The sequence below is a fragment of the Colias croceus genome, chromosome 18, assembly GCF_905220415.1.
Source record: "Colias croceus chromosome 18, ilColCroc2.1".
NCBI lineage: Eukaryota > Metazoa > Arthropoda > Insecta > Lepidoptera > Pieridae > Colias > Colias croceus.
Window position 1 is genome coordinate 7,236,928 of NC_059554.1, and position 22,150 is coordinate 7,259,077.

Below are 22,150 nucleotides of genomic sequence, written 5' to 3' on the forward strand. Positions count from 1 at the left end.
AAATGTAGGCACCCGAAACGATCGAGTATTTACAATGTAGGCTTTGCTTTTAAATTGCGCCGGTGTTTATTTTATATAGATTTTGTTTTGATACTTTAATGTCAAAATGTCAAATAAATGACAACTGCAACTCGTTCAGGTTACTTGTTTTATGTAGGTACTCTCGAATACAGAAGTTTATATTTTTGTTGCTAATACATATTTTCAGGACCTAAATTAGATATAAGATTTCATTTAATTCAAGTAGGTAAATGACATTTTTTTAATGTTGACGGAAGCTAGTTGTATGTTGACAATGACATGACAATGCGATTCTAAAAAAGTGGAAAAGTAAGAATGCTCTAGGTCATAAAAAAACAAAACACGAATAGTAATAGTATTCCTTTTGTTTCAAATCTCAAGTTCTCTGGCCAGGTGGCGATGCTCTAATTATTCCCACAGTACACTAATATTGTATTACATTCGCATTGTCCCATTCTATTGTTTCGTGATTTCTAAATCTTACCACTGTTCATGTACAGTTGGGGAGACAAGTCTAATTACGATAATTATATATTTAAACTGTCTTAAATATGTGATAGATTTATAGATATTTCGATGATTGTAAAACGTTTAATCTTTCAAAGGTTCTTATATGTTTCTATTTATTTATAAATATAAATCTATATAAATAAATAATGTTTATTGATTTAATCGTCATTTTAAATACCTACATAAAATGATTCGGGAATATCAATCACTACGTAGAACATAATTCCGTCTTTTACTGTTGTTTTTTACGTGAAAATATAATAAACATATCTTACATACCTTTAAATTCATATTGCAATACAATACGCAGACAGCACGTCAAAAGCCACGAGCCCACGAACAAAATCCATCCAGTCTTCAGATTTTGTGTGCGAGCGTACAAACGCATGGTTAACCTCTTGGCTGAACTTGATACATGACATTGTGACTTTCACGCATCTCGCCTCACCTTTTGTCTCTACGTAGCTTTCTTTAGTTTTGCTATTCCGAACTTCTATGGAAATTTTCGCTATATTTCAACTTTACGACCCTATCGATAAGCAATTAACGTGTTTAGTCCTAATTTTCTTTTAACGCAACGATTTCCTGCTAGCTCATGTGCTTGTAAATAGGTACCTGTATTTTTTGTGCTTTGATGTAAATGTATTATAAATTTCGAATAAATTATTCACAGATCTAGCAAATTATTATAAAATGTGACGTGTGTATTTTTTTTTTGTTTACCGCGCTTTTCGGCAAGCAAAGGAAACATGTCATACAGCCATACAGCCAAGTTGTGTAATCTTACAGATAATATAAAAATATGTTATAAATAAATAAATAAACGTTAATTAAGAGAAAAATCAATAAAAATAAGCTGCGAAAACAAAACTAGTGGCGCACTCGGTTGTTTAACTAGCGTGTCTCAAGTCAACGCGGCAAATGAGGGGTGATACGCTAATGAATAATTAATGCTCACACTTTTCGCGCCAATTATAATTACGTAAGGAAAGCAATTATGAAGCCTGTGACTAGGCGTCGCGTAAGTGAAAATTAACATACACGCTACAAGCGTAAATATATGCTGCATCTTTCACAATATTATTTTCACGCCAGCATCCTTTCTTGAAAAATTTTTAAAATTATTAACTAAGTACATTTTTTTTTAATTATACCTATGCGAAAAATATAGGGAAATAGATATACTTAAATAACTCGACATTTATTTTTACTTCTTACTCTTTTTTGTCTATGGTCAGTTCTTATTTTTTTTTACATGACGTTTAATGAGAAATGAAGGTGGTCAGTAAACTACAATGGCATATTGATACTTAATTGATTTATAATTCCATAAGTAAATAAAAAGAAAAGTAATTTTTAATTTAAACCGTGATATTTCTGGATAACTGCAGGGGTTTCCCAAAGGATTCTTAGCGGGAGTTATAGTTGCATTGCCAGAAATAAACACCTATGTTTATAAAAGCGGGAACGTTTGTTTTGGCGCCATTACTTAAAAAAGTCTTGACGTTTGAGGATTCCTTCAAGAAAGCTTCAGCACTGATATTATGTAAGTGAGAACTTTAATATTATTATTCTATTTATTTTCATCTGCAATATTATTACCTATTTAAAAATTTCGGAAAATTAAGTTCAGGATTGTTATAAGTATTGTTAGATTATTACATCTTTGTTGTTCGTGTCAGTACTTACGGAGTAAATTATTTTCTATTATTTTAAAATTTTATTATTTACTAGCTGAGCCCCGCGGTTTCACCCGCGTGGCTCAGCTCCTGTTGGTCTTAGCGTGATGATATATAGCCTATAGCCTTCCTCGATAAATGAACTTTCTAACACCGAAAGAATTTTTCGGACCAGTAGTTCCCGAGATTAGCATGTTCAAACAAACAAACAAACAAATTCTTCAGCTTTATAATATTAGTATAGATGAATACATAGTTCAAATGTAAAACATATATCCTGGATATTTCATTTTGTTTACGTCCACAGTATTAACAATGAAACAGCATCCCATATATTTTATCATAAAAAGAACTGCTCGATACAGCCATACCTCAAAAAAAATCTAATAAAATGACACGTCTAATTAGGAACAATGCGCGCGTGCAGGTCACAGGCGGGAGCGTCACGCCTTTGCCGGCGGAAGCGCCTCCGGCGGACGGACAGATTGTAGAACCTTCCGGTGTTGTTAAGTCACCGGGCATAGCGGTAAGCTCTGTTTGAGGGCACACGTTGGTGAGTAAAGATTTAGGTAAGGTAGACTTGTGTTCTTATTACTATAGTGAATAAATGATTTATAGTTTGTTCTTACTGTTCTGTGTTTATAGTGGTAATGCTGAATAGTGTAAAGCTATATGATATGTATTCTAAATAATGATGATAGCTTGCATGATGCTTACGAAAATATCCTCTATTTTAATTGTTAGTTTTTATGTAAGTATAAAATATCACGTTAAATATCTATCTAATTAGGTAACATAAAGACTACGAATGTTTTCAATTAATACAATCGATGAAAAAAGGATAACAGGTTTCTGGAGTCTCTAATAATAACACTGTCTATTTAATAAAACAAAAACTTTTTCTTGCGTTATTTAATCCAGAAGTTATAAATACACTTTGTGTGACCTTTGCTAACTTGCGCGTTATTTGCCAATAAGCGGCAGCGGATTTCTTACCAGTGCACATATTGTATCTGTTATAAGCGGTAGCGTTGTTCCCCCGCCGCTTCCGCCAACTTACTCCATGTAAGGTCGACGCACCCTGATCTTTAGCACGGAACGATTGGCGGTGATCCTCTTTTTATTGAGCTCGTCATGCCGTTGTCCGTGACTCATACTATCTGCGATTTATCGTTAACGAGATGATATCGTTGTCAAATTCGGCAGGCATTTGATTGTAAGGCCTAAATGTCTGTCGTGGGGAACGCGTGGTACTTTAGTAAAATTTTTGGTCTGTTAATTAAGCGGAAAATACGTTAAAAACTTTAGGCTTAGGTCTTTTTGTTCTTTGATAAAAAGATACATATTTTACAAATGAAATGAAATTTGTTTGTAATATTTAATCCGAGAAAAGTTTTTTGGACACCACATTAAGTCGTCAAGTATCCATTATCCATAGCAAATAAATGTATAGAAACCATAGACAACCATTCGTTCAACCGCAAAGGAAGGCAAGGGTCACTACAGAGTATTTGTGTCAATAATACTTAAGCTCGTTTCTCACGGCGCTGGCTAGCTTCACACGCGCTCATCTTACACTTCCTTCCTGTGCGTACACCCCCTACTTGAAGATTCTTTTTAAATTAAATAATGATACCATGACGTCATGCTCATCCTTATTTTCGATATCAGGAGATTTAATGTGGTTTTTCAGCACGTTACCATTTAGGCATTGATCGATAGTTTACCTTGATCTTTCAATTATCCACCCCAACCTTTCCATTCTAACCCTTTCACACAATCACGACTGAATCATTTCACGAATAATTTATTGCATTTCCTTTATCATCGATTTCTTCGACTGAATCATCTAACCAACAAGGCACAAGGCAGGGTCACTACTCCGGGGTGATAATCATTTACCGGCCTGGGAACAACTCCTTCCGGACTTAACCCCACGTACTCAAGTGACAAATCTTTTTTTGATTGTGAGAACTATGCCACCGGAACCATTGACTAAAGCACTCGCTTCTCGCGGATACGGAAATTTTGTAGGTTTTTTGTTGAAGCGAAATCACGGCGTAATGCGCCACAATGATAGGAAAACTTGACTTGTTTAGGTCCTTCCGCTTAAGTGTCAAAATTAAACGCATACTTCCTTACTTGTTTTACGTGATTGTGTGTGTAGATTTAGTGTTAGTAAATCATGTGTAATGTGTATAATTTATTTTGCAAGATTAGTAAAATTAATAAAATCTTAAATGTGTATTAAAAGGCTAATAAAAATGCGTCAAACATTTGAATTTTGAACATCTCAACAAGAAGAGGCATTTATCACGGAAGTTTATCCCGAAATGTTGCGTTAATTTCGGCAGCGGCGTAATAAATGATAATGAATAAAAGTGCTAAGGGACGAAAGTATCAATACCGTGGAGTAGAGAAAAGTGCGACTGTAATACCGCGGTTATTCCCATTGTCTTGCGTTTTCTTTGCCGGGGCTTTGTGGATGCGGTCGAGGACTATTGTTTCATCCTTGGGCCCTTGTCTTGAGTGCAAACAGGTCATGGGACACCGTTTTGTTTTCAAATCTTTTCCCACGGACTGCGCACAATTGTTTGACCTAACCGCTTTTTAGTGATAGAGTTTCGTTCATGAACTTGTGATATACAGTTTGTAATTAAGGTGATTTTCTTCAATTTTGAAGCTCTTAATTTTTAACTTCTTATTTTTAATCGTTTTTAAAAGTTATATCGTTGATAAGTAACTTAAGAAGTGAAACTTATATAGCTTCTTTAATTAATACAGAATTCAACCTTATTAGACCAATGATTTCTATAATCTTAATCTTCTCAAGTTCTCTATCAAATTCTTGAGCACATTTCCTTGCACACTTAATATGCATAGACACATCAATAGACCACGTATACTATTACCAACGGACCAAAAGGCGCTTACCTTTAGTTTTCGTTAATTAACTCAACGGACAAGCAAGCTGTCGCGTGGCGTACCGGTCGCGGCCCATCTGGTGTCTGACCCTGTGTGAACTATGCCTTATTAAAAACGCATAGTGTGTCTTGTACCTTAAATTATAGATTGCTATCTGCTACCGCTTTGTTGGAAATTTGCGTAGGTGATATTAATAAGTCTATATTCTATAAGTTTCATAAGAAAGGTAATAATTTATTCATCGAATATCTATGTACTTTTCATTGCAAAAAGTCATTACCAGATAAAATCCTGAACCTATTTCATTGTATCTCTCTTTGAGAAACTAATAATACCTAATAACAAAAGAAACAATAACACCAACGTTTACTAACTCTCAATTCAAAATTATTCGCGTCATGGCAACAGACGATGAATAGACAAATTCGAATTTCTTGAGTTGATTGGGTTCCGAGTTTTTGTAGCGCACTTCCGCGGTCTTAAGTGACGTATACACGCACGAATGGTTTGCTAGAAATTGATATTTGGCTCCTTGGTCTATTAGAGCGTCTGTCTTCCGTTTGTCTATGGCTATTGGCGCGTGTGTCCCTCGCCTTAATTGCTTCATTTGTATCGATAATGTGAAGAATGATGGATGCTATAATAAAAGGATATGCTCTATTGGTAATTGAAATTTAGTTTGTCATTTTTTATTTGTAGGGTTTGGAAATGTTATTAATATTGTGTTGTAAATTAGAATCTTAAGTTGCTACTTGTGTTATAGGTAAGATCCATCAAACTTCAGTATAGTGGTATAACTATGGAATTGTAAAATGTTTGGCTTATAATAGCTAAAATTCATTATTCTGGAATGACAAATATTATTTTTGATAAAACTAATGAGCAATAACCGCGGAATGGAATAAAGTAAATAGACGCATAGCAATCACATGATGACGCGTACAAAATTGAATAAAACTCATCATTTTATAGCTAAACGAATTATCTAGCGAAATTTTAAGCCGAGCCGCGTCGCGTTGCGTTCGCTTATTCAAACAAAATACCGACCAATCACGATTTTGTGAATTTGAAATTTGTTAAAGCCTCCAGTACTACAGAAAACCAATACCGCGTATACGTAGCTACGTAAAACTACGCACGGGCTAAGCAAACTTGCGTCTGTGTGTACACGCACACAGCGGCCGCCGCATATAGATAGCTACTCACACAATGCGATATTGCAAATGGCCTAGTCGAATGTATTCGTTCGCCCGCCGGCCGCTGTAGAGGGGCGCGTGGGGGGAAGATGCGTTTTTGTGCACATCTCTCCTCTTTAGCTACGTTTACGCTAAATATAAGTGCGTAAGTGCAACCGATAGGTAATAAGACGCGTGTGTGCGTGCCTTTCAGCGACATCTAGCCCCCGAATCGAGTTTTTGAAATGTTTAAAATTCGAAAATACTTTCGAACAATGCGTTGTTGTTGCACCGCCGAGTCGATATTTCGGCGGCCGAAGTTGATATAGTTCGAAAAGGGTGTATATTATTAGTGACAGCAGCAGACTAAGTGGCTGGCTCCATCGGTCTCTGAGTTAAGCACACCTGACTGACTTTCAGCGTTGAACCGGCCGAATGGAAAGCAACATAAAAGGACGTTTACATCGTAACTAAAGAAAAGAAAAAAAGTCAAATCGTGGCCGCTCAAACAGGAGGCTTTAATTTGAACCTGTTAGATAAAAAATAAAAATCTATTTAAGTGAATTGTGAACTCATATTATGTATTGAAAATCGATTTTCTAGCCGTAGGTATCTTTATCGTATCTTTACTTTTGGCGAGGTACACAATATATTTTCAGTATGAACAAATAAAACTATAAATCGCATTTTCGTTCGTTTAACCAAATTGACCACCAACTGAAGCAATTGTCAAATGCGTCCAACCAGATCCTATTTAATTAGCCCTAACAAACCTCACATCGATGTCGTCAATTTATTTAGATTAACCGAACAACACTATTCCATCCAAACTCAAAGCGACACGGACGATGTCCACTCCTTTTACAGGCGTACGAATTTTCACACACACACGCGCGCATTTTCCGTACCTAGTGCTTGTATAAAATTTATGGCGCACACTTTTGCAGCCGGCTATAGCATAGATTTGTGGGGGGGATGCAGTTGGTCAGCCATTTCGCGTCGACTTGATTTACAAGGGCTGTGCGTGCCCGCGCTAACGCTAAGATTGGATAATCTGTGCTATATGTCATCTCTGTTATTGCGTATTCGCTTTTTACATTTCGAATTCGGCGCGCAATTCAATATGGGCGCTATTGTTGTGTCATCGCTAAATTACACTCGGTTCATGAAATTCTGATTAGGACACGAATTTTGGTGTACAGAATAATTGACTATACTAAATCCGTTAACGCTTTAACGTGAAGTTGAATATCAATCAACACGCGCCATTTCCATTCCCGTTCAATAAAGATTGCACTCAAGAAAATGTTATAAAAAAGGTAATCTTCAATTAATCACTAAATAAAGTAACATAATCAGTCTGGCTTTCATCGTTTAAAAACGTTTGGCCGCGGGGGCATTTCAAAATGCACGTTAGGGTGGGAAGGGGGTGAGGGGTCAGCGCTGTTTGTCTATCGCGTTTTCCATTCAACGGCTGAATTTCCCGAAGCCAGCTGCCCCCATCCTCCTCGTTGTATTTTTATTAAAGGAATTATAGCGTCTACTACCTATCTGATTATTGATTAGTTCGCGTTTTGCAGCGTCAGCTCTTTCCCGTGTGTGATCTGTATCCGGGACAGATACTTTTGTAAGTTAATATATTTTTACGATATATTTATGTATACTACCTACTTATAGTTAACAGTCTTGTATGTTTTTCCTTTGTTAAATCGTGAATTAAGTAGTGAATATGAATTGATGAGAACATTTTAAAGATAAATTACAATAATATAATGTTATCAGAGAACACGACATAAATGCCTGATCCGCCTTTCCGCTGATTATATTGAGTGCGTAGGTATAATAACAGTAATCTTGTGGTAAATAACAAGTTAATTCGCCTAATGATACAATATTATTTCATTGCCAATGTGTTAGAATAATGATTTATGAAATATCACGACCTTAATATCCAATTTAATGTATTAACCTAACCTTTGTATGTATCGTAGTTCATAACAGTTTGAACTACAATATCTTGCATATTCGAATACTTATATAACACGAAAAACACGCTTAGACTCCATACATCGAATTCACGTAACTGCAACACAATGATACGAGATACCATCGCTTTTGGTGTTCGATATACAAAACCCCGTTGTTCTTGATTAATGTTCCGTTTTATCGGTTTATGCTCGCCATGTTGAATCTATCGAGTTTCAACTTCTTTATTTCAAATCTTTATTTGAAAGTTTTCACTGTTTTTCCTTGCACGATCGGAAAGTAATTAATAATTATGATTATAAATGTACTTTCAATGTTTAGTTTATTATAAAATCATCAACACGCCATAGGGACGAGTTAACAGTACAATTGCGCCTGGTCTACCGCGAAATTTAACCGTTTAAATATTCATAACTTTTCCAAACGCAGACCCGGAACGACTGTTGGATATCGCGTCAGACTGTACCGCTTTTTTGTGTGTTTTATGTCCTAAATTGTTTATATAATTTAATATAAGTACCTACCTACATCAATACAAAAATTAACTCAAAAATAATAATTTGAATACGAACAAAAAATATCTAAAAGTTTGGATTACATTTTATATTGAAAACTAATGATTCGCAACGAAACCTAAAAAAGTACAAAAATAAAATTATAATATTATAATTATTAAACTAGAACCGAATTGTACCATCCCTAATATTATATTTTCAACTGAGCGTAATAAATTATGCCATTTCAATTTATAAAACATAAATTAGTTCAAGTGAACTTAAAAGGTTATACGTAGCTTTAAAATACGTATTTCGGTTAGTGCGAGAAAATAAAACGAGTTTGCAAAACAAAAATTTCCAACCAGAATAGGCCCTGGTTTTGTATTAAATATTCAAAGAGAATTTACGCTTTCACTATTGTGTGGAGAGTCTGAAGAAAGGCTTCGGCCATATCTTTATCCGACGACAATAAGTTGAACAATTGAACAAAAAAGCTATAGCAATTTTCAATATTACCACTGTAAGTGGGTACGTTTTTGCGTTACCTGTGTTTCCCGTAGCGTGCATTTGTTAGTACTTGGTTGGACTGACTGTTCCAATGTTGAGGGCTGTGACTGTGTTCATATGTTTTACCGTTTATTAATATTAAGTTAATTTTCACTGATATTAATCCGACTGTTGCTTTGACTGTGTGCCTGTTTATTATGTTTTTAAGTTTGAACTGCGTACTGGTATTTTTACTTTTTGGTAATAAACCTTTAACTTATTAAATATAGGTACTAAGGCTTAAAAATAATGTCTGTAAGAGAAAAAAATAGAGGAAGATATACCTACACGTAAACTTGAAGAGACTATTGAATCAAACGTGATATTTTTATTCAAAACCAGTTAAATAATTCTAAATCTTAATCTTAATATATAATTTCAATTGCGCTTTAAAATGTAAAGAGAAACATAATTTTGCTAAGAAATGGTACCTACTAAAACTTTAATAAACGAGGACTTGTAGGATGCGTTTATTCGTAAATTCATGGAGCCGTGTTACAAGTAAAGTGCACCAGTTTTCCTCGAAAATTCTACTCGCTATACAATGTAAAGGATTTTGAACTTTATTCACTAAGTTTAAAGTCTACATTTGAAGATTAGATGTATGGCTAGGTATGTAAGGTTGTGTTTTTCTTACTGTATTCGCAGTTGCGTAAATCTTTTAGTACTTCACTAGATTTAAATATTATATTCGCTTATTCGATAAATGTGTTTTGATTTTATGTTTTCTTAAAAATTCCAAAACATTGACTACTAAAATCATGTGACAATAATTAGTCGTAATTCACCTAAATAACAAAAATTTATCACGGTATGGTTATTTATGAAATGAAGGAGTTTTCTATAAAATATACAATAAGTATATAAACATGTGATTCAGTTAATCATATTTCAGTTTTTCATAGGAACGTTTGATAACTACCACCTAGATTATACGGAAAACTTTTAATATTTCTATACTTAACTCTTTTTGGACAGTTGCCATACAAAAATGTTAAATAAAAGTTACCTTACCATTAATATGATTTTGAACACCTATCCTGTATGAAACTGCCCGTGGCGCCCCGCTGGATCTGAAAAAAACAAAAAAACGTCCCTTCACCGAAATGTACTAAAAATCATTTTATTTTCCACCATATTTGATGAATGGACAGTCTGTGTTATTACCGATACCTTGTTATACTTTTTTTTTCAGCGTATCATATATTTACCAATATTCTATTATAAAAATGTAAAAAAAAAACTCTTTGTTCTTTTTGACTAAAAATATATTGTTTCATAATCTGGCCTGTTCTGGTAACAATGATATTTTATTCTTGTGTGCCTATTCGAGTTTTATAAACTAGAAGTGTATTATAATGTAGGTATATATGGGATTAATCAATTTTCCAAATGAAAAACTGTAATATAATAAAAAAAGGGAGATATCTAGATTCTAGATAGTTTAATTACGGAAAAATTTTCATAAATATATTTTTAATTAATGAATATTGAAATAAAAATAAATTGCTTACAAAATTGTAAATACAAAAATGTATAACCCTCAAATAAAAATTCATCTTTTTTACGATTTATGAAGGAAATTCCGAATTTTCCAATTTTCTGTAATTCCCAATCCACTGAAAATCGCTACCTATACATATACAAAACTTTATTAATATAAAATACCTTTTTTCAAGATGTACCCTTTAACTGTATCCAAAGTACAATGTTTTTTAGAGCATGCTTATCGATAAGACCCGATACAATCATACGGGTTGCCACGTGCGAGACCACCCGAGGCGAGCGCGTGCGCAGGCTACTTTTTATAGATCTTAGAACCCGTATAGATCTTTGATAGATCAATTTTGATTAGCTAATGTTTTGGTGTGGTTCACCTCATTGTGGTACCTATTAATTATCGAGGCGATGTATAATTAACGGAAATGTTTTTCTTAGTTAAATAAATTGTCTTTTCGAGATTACATTTACATTTAACCGACTTCAAAAAAAAGGAGGAGGTTATTAATTCGGCCGGTATATTTTTTTCGATAGTTGTTGTAGTTAGACAATATGGTCAGAGGCCGTATTATGATATCTAATTCCCATCCAGTTTATCTGTCTGGAAATAAGAGATCATAATACGGCCCCGGCAGACCTTTCATCCTTTTTTTGTTCTAATCTTTGTCAATAGAGTCGAATCGAAATAGACTTTGTTTGTTTGAACGCGCTAAGCTCAGGAACTACTAGTCCGATTTTAAAAATTCTTTCGATGTTAGATAGTCCATTTATCGAGGAAGGCTATAGGCTATATATCTAGGTAAAACCGCGGGGCACAGCTAGTAAACAATAAACGTTCGCTCTACAAACGTATTACCTATGTGTTTCATTATACTACTAAATAATAGAAAGAAAAAATAATAAGTACCTACATGATATTACGTTGAATGCATTTATATTTTACTAGCTTCCGCCCACGACTTTGTACGTGCATTCCCGTTTTTCCCCGTTCCCACAAGAATTTCGGGAAATCCTTTCTTAGAGGACGCCTACGTCATGACATCTACCTGCATGCCAAATTTCAGCCCGATACGTCGTGCGTTGATGCGTTGATAGATCACTATTTCACCTTTGAGTTTTATATATATATAATATATATACATATATATAGATAACCTAACAGCCTCCTATTACCAACTTACAAATATTGCACAAATTGATTTCACTTCAAATTGCACAGATCATAAATCTTGATCCAAACTCCAAAGACCAGGTGTTTATTATTACAACTATTAAGTGGTTAATTGTTATTTTCATTGGTAGCTAGTACCGGAAGTTGTTTGTTAATCTGTCTATGTGTGGATTGTAAGATGCATCTGGTAAAGATGTTTGTGTCAAGTACGATATATCGGACTTTGATAGCGGTTAAGGTTGTAGGAATTGTAAAGAAGCTGTACAAGTTTGTAGTAAAATATTAATCATATTGCTTATTATTATCGGTTTATTATTAAGAAAGGTATATTTATTCGATAGCATCAGTTTTGGATAAAAATGTCATTAGAAAAAAGAAAAGTTGTTCAAGCGGAAAACAAAATTAAAAATAGAATTACAATTCAACATATTGTATTATTTTCAATACATAGGTATATATAGGTAGGTCTATAATCTATATCTTAATCGTCATGAGGTTATTTTAATGTCATTTGAGATTTCTATAAAACCGTGAATGATTTGATACGTGATGCATATGGCCGATCGCGGATTAGTGATAGCTATGATTGTTACGATGCCGATGTAGATAATTTTACTGTAACCATAAAAATGTTTAACTTTTGGATTTAATATAGCAACATATAATACTAGGTAAACATTAACATAAGAATATACCTACGTAAAAAAACACACTTCAACAAACATTTACCCTAAGATAAAGTTATGATAATTTAATTATACCTACGTTACATAAATACATGTTAGCTTTCCAACTTTCAACGACACGTGCCGCATTATAAATCATGTCTTTAAATTAGCGTTTAAAGACATACTGCCTTAAAATTACACGTTATCAAATTTCCATAACCCTTCAGTTATCATGCCAATTCAGATTGAAGCCGCGATCTGTCAAAATAATAAAAAATGTAACGAGTGTATAGGGTGATTCCACACGCCCACTTGTAAGACGACTGACGTCACAGGAAGTGACGTAAGGAGGTCGTTCCGTCGCGTCTTGAATGGGCACGCACACACGCTCCCGGCCCGTGCCCACGTCTTCTCCGCATGTGCGTGTGAATGAACGTACGCTCAAGCATTTGTCCTGATCGTATTGTCTGACATTGAGATTGACGTGCGAGCGTAGTGGACAAACGAGACTTGATAGATGTGACATGTGAGTTGTGACTAATTGACGAGACACCGAACGGGAAGCGAATTAAAAGTTTCGGTACGGAACTAGGAACTACTAATGAGCAAATACACATCACCGTCATAAAGTCTCGCTTGACCGCATCTAGGACAATTGAACTCGAAAAACTGTACGTCATTTCCGAATTTTAATGAGCGAGCATGTTACGTTGAATGACAGGGGCATTGGACCTCGTGCCAAAACCATAACACACAGACAATATTTTGATGCGGTCCCAAAACAGCGCGCTAATGCATTATGTTCCGTATTTTTAGTGCGATTCGATTCAAGTGCTCTTCATAAATTATTGTGGTATTCGAATGAGGTAACTATCGGTATGGAGCGAACGTAAGCTAGGGGCGCGGGCAGGTGTGAGGCCAGATGTCTTGAACAAATTACCGTACCATAAGGTACTGTGTGGACACACCCTTACTTTTGTTCGGCGCTTGGCGTGTGCCAAGGTTTAATTTTATGCTTGATTACAGCATCGGGAACTACTAATTAATAGTTGCGAGATGAATGTATCTGTGAGGAGTTCTGAAGCACTAAATGCATTGTTTTATTTCTTGCAGATCGTTTCGAGCACTAATGAGCGGTATCGGCGGAGATTTCTCTCGGATCGCGGTGTTCACATTGAATCTTACTTCGTTAAAACGTATGGCAAAAAAGGTCTTGACGATCGGTCTTAACAAAAGTAAAAGGAATCGGCTGTTAGGCTTAAAAAGTAAAATGAAAACAAAACTATTCCTTTATTCCATTTTTATCCGTACATTGTCTTTGGTCGCCGTTCTGTCCAGCACAGTCGAGGTAATCAAAGGTACGACAAAGCCTATCTCTGGCTTTTTGAGTTGAATCCTTTGCCTCGGCTCCTGTTTCATATCTCAGTAATTGGCTTTCGATTTATATTCAGCATGTTCTTGTTTCTTTTTTTATATATTCCGATAACATATGACGAGATTTCCGTATTGATAATATTGATATTGGTTTTTTTTAAGTACCTACATAATTTTTCTTAAATTTTTTATATTATAAATATAAACTGTTATTTCCAATAGTTTCCTATAGTTAGTATAAGATTTTTTCAGTACTAAAGCAATTAAATTCCGAACGAGCATCAAGACAAACTGTTCCAAATTTGAAATTAACCGCCAAATTCCACGCGTCAGGCGTCACTTCGCCCCATACATTCGCTCACTGCTCAGAATGGATGAAACCCCCGCGAAAGGTGCACGCACATACAGGAGGGTCGACCACCCCTATTATCTTTAACATTTAGAAGTCTGTTTGCAAGATAAAGGCGAGGGGAGTCGGGGGGTGATTTTCTTTATTCTTCACCCGGATTTATTATTATTTTTTAGATATTATTACTGTGATTGTCGGAACGACGCGTGCGCACATGTCCCTAAGAGGGCCACCCTGCGTCAAAATAAGCGTAATGTAATGCTCTTACTGTTTTTGTATTTACATTTTTCTTTTGTTCGAGGGATTATTGAAAGTTACTGTAGTGGTTCTTTGTAACAGTGTAATTTACTTTAAAAATACAAGTATGTAATATCAATTATTAAATATTGCTTTTGATTCGAATCAGCACCTTGCAATGAATTATGTAAAAACATCTGTTGCTCGACTCTTAGATTTAGGACGAAGAAAGCGTCATTCACAGTGTCTTAACCGCCAAAGTATCAATGAAATTTAGTTTACAAAGCATTATTACAATGAAATACGATTCAAAGTCCTTTAAGTTTCCTCGAGTCTCTTCTAAATTACCGTCTTATTCTAAATACAGTTCTATTCCAACGTCTTAAGGTGCTTTTATAAGAAAACTAGCTATCGTATCAGCTGATTCTACGTTTGCACCTTACCGTAAAAATTTCTTACTACACCTTATGTTAGAAGCATTATGGCTTAAGGTTAAGTTACCGGTGCCTTAAGAAAGTGAGATTGATTACTATTTCTTTGACTTAAGGCATAGATTACTTTGTTCATAATACGTAGATAATATCTCTACACATGTTGTTTGATCCGGCGATTTAATGTGTTTTGTGGGCGTATCAAATGACTTTATGGTTTTCGTGGCGCTAAGACAATATTGTGTCCAGGTGGTTCGGTCATCTGATGAAAAGTAACGTCATTTCCTCATAGGGGTTTTTTGTAAACAATGTTACGTAATACTATTCATTGTTAGCATTGATTCTATAGCTTACTTTAATTAAAAAAGGAACAAGAACTAAATAATTGTTAATTGAAAAATTATTAACTTATGGCAAGACGATTTTTTTGAAAAGATATTCTTACAGATTGTAATGATGCTATACATTGTATAGTTAATATTGATTCTATAATTATGATTAATAAAATAACTAGACCTATATTTATATTTAAATAATCAATTTCTTATCTTTTACTGTAAGGCGATTTTTGAGTATTAGCATAGCGTAGTAATGACGCTGAGAAAAATAGATAACTCAAATCCGCAGCATTGCAAAATAACGGTACAAATTTTCAAACAGTACGTATACCATATTATAACCAACATGGCGTCGGAATCCTGTAGACAGCGCACTCAGCGCCCACTACAAAGAGTACAAAGCTTACTTGCCCCCTCACTTACCTTTGACCCTGCGCAGGCGCAGCTGCTCAGCAAGATGAAGGGGAATCATGGATCGATACAACTAACATACTCTTATCGAATAATCAATATCATATGAACCATTTCACGATAACAATTTTGTTATTAATACGTTTATTTGATATCAAACGCGTGCCATAGTATTCATTTTGATTTTTCTTCATAATATGGACTTAGTAAATTAAATTTAAAGAGTAAAATGACAACAAAAACGTAATTTACAAATAATGAATTAACTCGCGTAAATAGTTGTTTAACAACATATTTAAGGATATGATTAATAGACGCTGCAAAAAGCAGTCATTAAGGTTTTTTTAAACAAACACAAGCAGATCTCTGTGGAAAGAAAGCATCTTTAAAATTTAAGCGCCGCGGCCGCATGCGCAGATGCAATATTTTTTGCAAATATTAAAAACAGCTTATTATTTTTGACATATCTATGAAATATATTTTATTTTTTTGACCTTAGTATGTTATTTTATTTAGATACTGTCTTTTGCTCAGTTTATCAGCTCTTCTAGAACATTCAGCTTTGAGCCAAAAGAGGCTATGGCCAAACTAAGATTTCCAAACAGGAAATATTAACTAGTACCTATCTACCTATCCATCACAATAAATTCATATCACTGTTACCACAAGGTGTAAAAACAGATGAGCTCATAAGACTACGTACGCACGCGACAAATTTTGGCCCGTAAAGGTGCAACCAACCCCTTTCTTTTATTATTACTCCACACAATCGACCCTAGAAAAGTATTTAATGCAGGCCTTAATAGAAACCGTGAACAATAGACCGCTTGTAGCTTTGACTGCAATCTTGGCTGAATTTTGAATCGCTAATAATATACTATGTAATAGTCGATACAATGATCGGAGTCGTGTTTGATATTTTGAACTATTAAATATCGAATAGGTAGAAATTATGAATCAAGAAAACTTGCTTATAGAGTATTCAGCATTCTACTACCGTAAATTGTAATTTTAGAAATAAATTGACCGAAATTTGTAACAAAGAAATTATAATGAAAATTAAAGCAGATATTTTAGCAAAACTTAATATTTTCCTTCTATAGGTGATAATATTATATTGATACGTCAACTTAAATCCTTTAAATATCATTCCAGTAGGTTTATACATTTGTCTCGTTCAAAATATCTATAAATTATTACATAGATTTTGGGGTTGAATTAAATTCGGTTCACAATGCAGAAATCTAGTATGGGGAAGCAAAAAATTGATGCGATGCGGGCATCCATATGTCGACAAGGTGGTGCATTTGTAAGAACTCTTTCTTTGGCGAAAGGTGCAAATATCAAGTAGGTCATCTTTGATTATTTTTTGCTGACATGTGTTATATTATAGAGCAGGTAACGCACGTGTTACTTGAACTACTTCAAGATTTAGTAGATATGTAATAAAATAATAATAAAATAATAATAAAAATTCTTTATTGACATAATTACACAGGTCTAAATAATGAATCCTTTGGCTCCCGAACTAGTTTTAAACTGTGTCTCAGGAGCCAGAGGCTTCTCCCAATATTGATCATAATATTATGTCTATAAACTAAACTAAAAGCTCTAAAATAACAAAATTAATGAAGAGGTAAGTTAAATTATTACGTAAGCGCATTTGTGTATCTAGATGAATGTGAGTGAATGTGTGTGTGTGTGTGTGTGTGTGTGTGTGTGTGTGTGTGTGTGTGTGTGTGTGTGTGTGTGTGTGTGTGTGTGTCTGGGTGTGTGTGTGTGTGGGTGTTTGTGTGTGAGTGTGTGTGCATGTGTGTATGTGTGGGTGTAGTTGTGCATATATTATGTTGCAATTTATAAACATTTTTTGTTGATGTGATTTATTATATCTATATATATTATATTTTTTATCCATATTATGTTGTTAAGAATTATAAAAGATCCCTTAAAATGATTTCAGTATCGTCGTAGTCAAACTTCTCAAGCCAAGTAAGTATTAAGTTTTTTATTCCATTATTGTTTACTTTTTTTAATTTTAGTTCTTTATTTATAATATTGTACAGGCGCGGCGCAACTACATTGTAGTGCTTTTGTGCGAATCGTGATTTCGTTTTTGGAAACGGGCAACGATCCACACGCTTGGTACTTTCAGGTAGGTAAGGCACATCCTTTTTATGATAGCGTCTCAAGGTTTCAAATATGAAAAGCTTTCTTATACTTAAAACTCTGGCTTTTTTATAAACATCACTTGTGGGATGACTGAATGGTAGATGAAGGCAGACTTAAAGAATTGCTCTCTGGGCACGCTCAGCTGTTATATGGAGCGATTTGGATGCATTGCCCCAAGCACATATACAATACCTTATTAAACATTCGCACAAGGATTTATAGGTTTCTATTACTAATTTTTGTTCTGCGACAGATCTCAAAGTTTTAAAAATATAAATGAGTTGACGAACTCTAGAAGATAAAGTGGAAATATGTGAAGTCCAGTTCAAATTGTCATCGATCTGAACTCCAAGATATTTAATAGAGTGAACACGCGAGAGTGTAGCACAGTTGCAGCCTCCGATATGGTTATCACGATTACATGGATGAGTGTGTATTTTAAGAATCGTGTCTTCACTAGCGGCACCTTTTGATGTAATACTATAACACATATATTTTGTTTTGCTAGTATTGATAGTGAGTAAGCTATTTTCCAACCAACTAGTCACTACGGAAAGGCAATCTTCAGCAAGTTTTGTTACAGTTGACCAAGTCTTATCATGGACGAGTAAAACAGTATCGTCTGCGAACATGAAAAGATCAAGTCCACGCAAGGTAATACAACATAGATCATTAATATATACAAGGAAGAGGGTAGGTCCTAATGTACTTCCTTGAGGAACGCCAAATGTGCACTGTACTTCTTAGTTTTAAAATTTAAATTAAGGTTCGTGGAAATGTCCTTTAGAGTTATCAAACATTCAAGAGCATGATTATTTGAGTAACCTGCATCTATATAGTTAACTAGCTTACCGCCCGCAGCTTCGCCCGCTTTGTCTAAAACCTAATAAATTATATACTAAAATCTTGAATCACTCTATCTATTAAAAAAAACCGCATCATTTTGATATGAGATTTGATATACTTAACACTTTGACAGCTAAGTATTTTATTTATTTCCAATCTCTGACAGCCGATCACGTCCCCTGTCCGTGACAGTTTTTTTGTTAGAGACGCTGATCACGTACTGCGTACGTGTGTGAATTTCAATACTGTTTACTTTAAAACAACGGCCTGTAAGCGTGATCCGCGTCATGTCAAAGCTTAGATGAATGTTTTGGCTACACACACAAACGCACTTCAAATACTTGCGGTGTGTGGGGTGCGGGAAACAAAGGATCGCACGAGCCGGGTCGACACTCGACTCTCGCGCGCCAGTTGCCTAAGCGATCGAGACGTGTGACAATTTTTGGCGCGAAATGACTTCGCGACGACGATTTCGTCTGGATTCGGAAAGAGAAACTAGAGATATTATTGACATTTTGCAAAATGATGAGGATTCGGATATTGAGGAGAACACCACGATAATAGAAACTGAAGGTAAGCTATTGATTTACTTGTATTTTTGAAAGATCGTAATTGCTTTTGGTTTTGAATAAGTACCTACATGTTTTGTTTTTCAGAGGCAATAGACGAGTTTAGAGCCGGTCAAGAACAATTAGAAGTTAGTGATGAGGACATACCCGAGCAGGAACATACCAGAAGACATACCAAGCACCGATAAGGACAAGGGGGCGGTCAAGGATTAGAAGAACAGGTCTAGTCTTACTGCCCAGATTGCAACGTGCCCTTGTGTTATGACCCGTGCTTCAAAAAATACCACACCAGGAAAGACTACACGTCATAAAATTCGAAAAATGTTGATGTTAGAGTTTTTTTTTTTTTTGAAAACGTGCCTCATTCTAAGTTGATTTTATAATAAAAAAAATACAATTACACATGTTTTTATTATTTTATATAATAATATAAAATATCTTCAATACAATGAAAAAAAAATCACGGCCGCAACTATTATAGTTTTTTTTCTATGAAACTAACAAAATGGTCAAAAAGTGCCGGCGCGCCCAGAATGGTACGCTCATTATGTATGCGGCTAATTAGCATAAAATAAGCGCCACGTACGTCGGACGTGATCCGCTGTCAAAGTGTTAAAGGTGTACTTCTGTATGAGATTAGACTTTAAAACATGCGTACATTGACATATAATAACTGATACAAATCTTATCCAGTAATTTGTTTTCTTAGTTATAAAAATAACCCGAAGATGTTCATATTTAATTTATTAATGAAGGCTGAAACAGAAAAGACCATTGAAAAATATTGACGAATGAAGCACGCAGTAAGTGCCAATAAACGCGATATTAATCACCGATATAAAAATGTATATTAAAAAGCCTTAACAATCATTTAAATACCAAATGTCACGCGTTTCTCGCTCTACCCCCAAGACTGTGCAAACAGATGGCCATGGGAACCGCCACAACCATTCTGATTAGACCCCTCATCCGCAACTATTTATTTACCAGCAGAGATCAATTTATACTAAACTAATCAATGGTTAAATGGGCGTATAATGCGATACGTGTTTCGTACCAATTGAATATAAACTTTGGGTGATGGAATTAGAGTCGGATTTGTAATGAGGTGACAAAGATAGGGTCGCGTGCGATTTCGAATCGCTTATAGGACGCAGATTGTGGCACAGTGACATACATAAATAATACTCTTATTATAGTGTAAACCAATTAGATAAGCAAAGCTCTTCAGGTTCTATTTCTGTCTTTGGAATAGGTGTAAATGATAAACTAAATAAACTTCACTTCTCTGTTACTTTGTAAAGATCATAGTTAGGTACCTATACCAGATTTGAAAACTATTTTTAAAGTTTGTGAGCAGATTTACTTCTTAACAGTTGTCTTAATGATTTGATTTGTGAAACTTGAAGGAAATACTTAAGTAAAAACTAAGAGTGCTTTATTTGTAGAGGAACAGTTTAAAGGGACGTCGGTATTCAAATGAAATTATATAAATCACATCGCCCCTTTCAATTAAACTCCATACATTTCATATGATATGGGTTAATTTACAAGAGCTTTTGTAGTGATATAATGGGTAGTTAAAACTAATATTCGCTTTTTATCTCTTTGAATACTAATACAGATATAGTATTGAAAACTAACTATGCTATGGTATTTTTGGGAACGCTGAAATTTTTAAATTAAAATTTAAAACCAATATTAAATAGATAGAGGGAATTCTTTAAACAATTAGTAATGTACATTCTGTATTATATCTCATAACTAGACACTAGGTCCTAACTACATTAAAATAATTTTGCCAGCTACTATTATATTCCTATAATTCTGCTAGCTGCGTAAAGCAGAAAATACTTCTAACCTAGGTTAACAAAATTAACAAAAAAATGTAATTAAAATGAAATAATTAAAAAAAACCCGCATATCTAACAGCTTATAACTTGTACCACACATACAGAAGACAGGAAGCGGTGAGCACACAGCTCAGTACAAAAGAGATGAACGGAAAACATATAATTACGCTATCATATATAACGGAACTAGGCGCGTCGATATGAAGAAAGGACAAGTGATTCACTTGTTGTTTCCTCAATATAACAATTGATACCGGTTTTTATTGGTCGAGTGTGCTTCGTATAGCTTGTTGTCAATTTGTGCGGATGTTGATCTTTCAGGTGATAAAGGGGTGGTGAAACAAGTGTTTATATTCAAATCGTGTCTTCATTGAATATATTTTTGAATTTTAATAGTGTATCATAGATATATACCTACATATTATATAACAAGACTGCTTAAGTATGTTTTGCTGCCTATTGTTTGATTAATCAGAAAATGATTTGGATTGCTATGACTTGTAATCTGATATCTGTATAACTTGCATATTATGAAGGCCTAAATTAAAAATTTATACCTGTAAAAGAGAGGTAGGCCGTAGGTAACTAAATATTTTTTAAACTTTTTTGTACTATTTAGTATCAATTCAAAGCTCTATTTCCTGTCCAACGCATGATAATAAAAAGCCCAAGTAGATTAAATAATGGTTCAATAATTCAATAGTTAATTACGTACGGTGCGCTATGGGTCGCCGTAATGCGTGACGCGACGGAAGTCACCGCGTCGGCCATTTCCGCAACATTCTTGTACTTCCGCTTGCGCTTATCACTCGCACCTTAATGTCTTGTTTTCGTGATATTTAACAGGTGTTGATGTATGGGGACGTTTGCATAATATATTAATACTGATTTTTAA

At 34.6% G+C, this 22,150-nt stretch overlaps 1 protein-coding gene and 1 long non-coding RNA gene across 4 annotated transcripts in view; one reads left to right on the forward strand and one right to left on the reverse strand.

The window, feature by feature from the left end:
- The window catches only part of LOC123699554 (homeobox protein prospero), an 80,635-nt gene that overhangs the window by 38,820 nt on the left and 19,665 nt on the right, over positions 1 to 22,150 (reverse strand). For all 3 annotated transcript variants that reach the window (XM_045646527.1, XM_045646528.1, XM_045646526.1), the window contains one exon: positions 10,354 to 10,412. The gene's annotated coding sequence lies outside the window, so the exon portion shown is untranslated. The remainder of the gene's footprint in view (positions 1 to 10,353; positions 10,413 to 22,150) is intronic.
- On the forward strand, positions 18,952 to 19,802 carry LOC123699555. The gene is made up of 2 exons (XR_006752534.1): positions 18,952 to 19,406; positions 19,490 to 19,802. It is a non-coding gene; the product is annotated as an uncharacterized LOC123699555 (long non-coding RNA).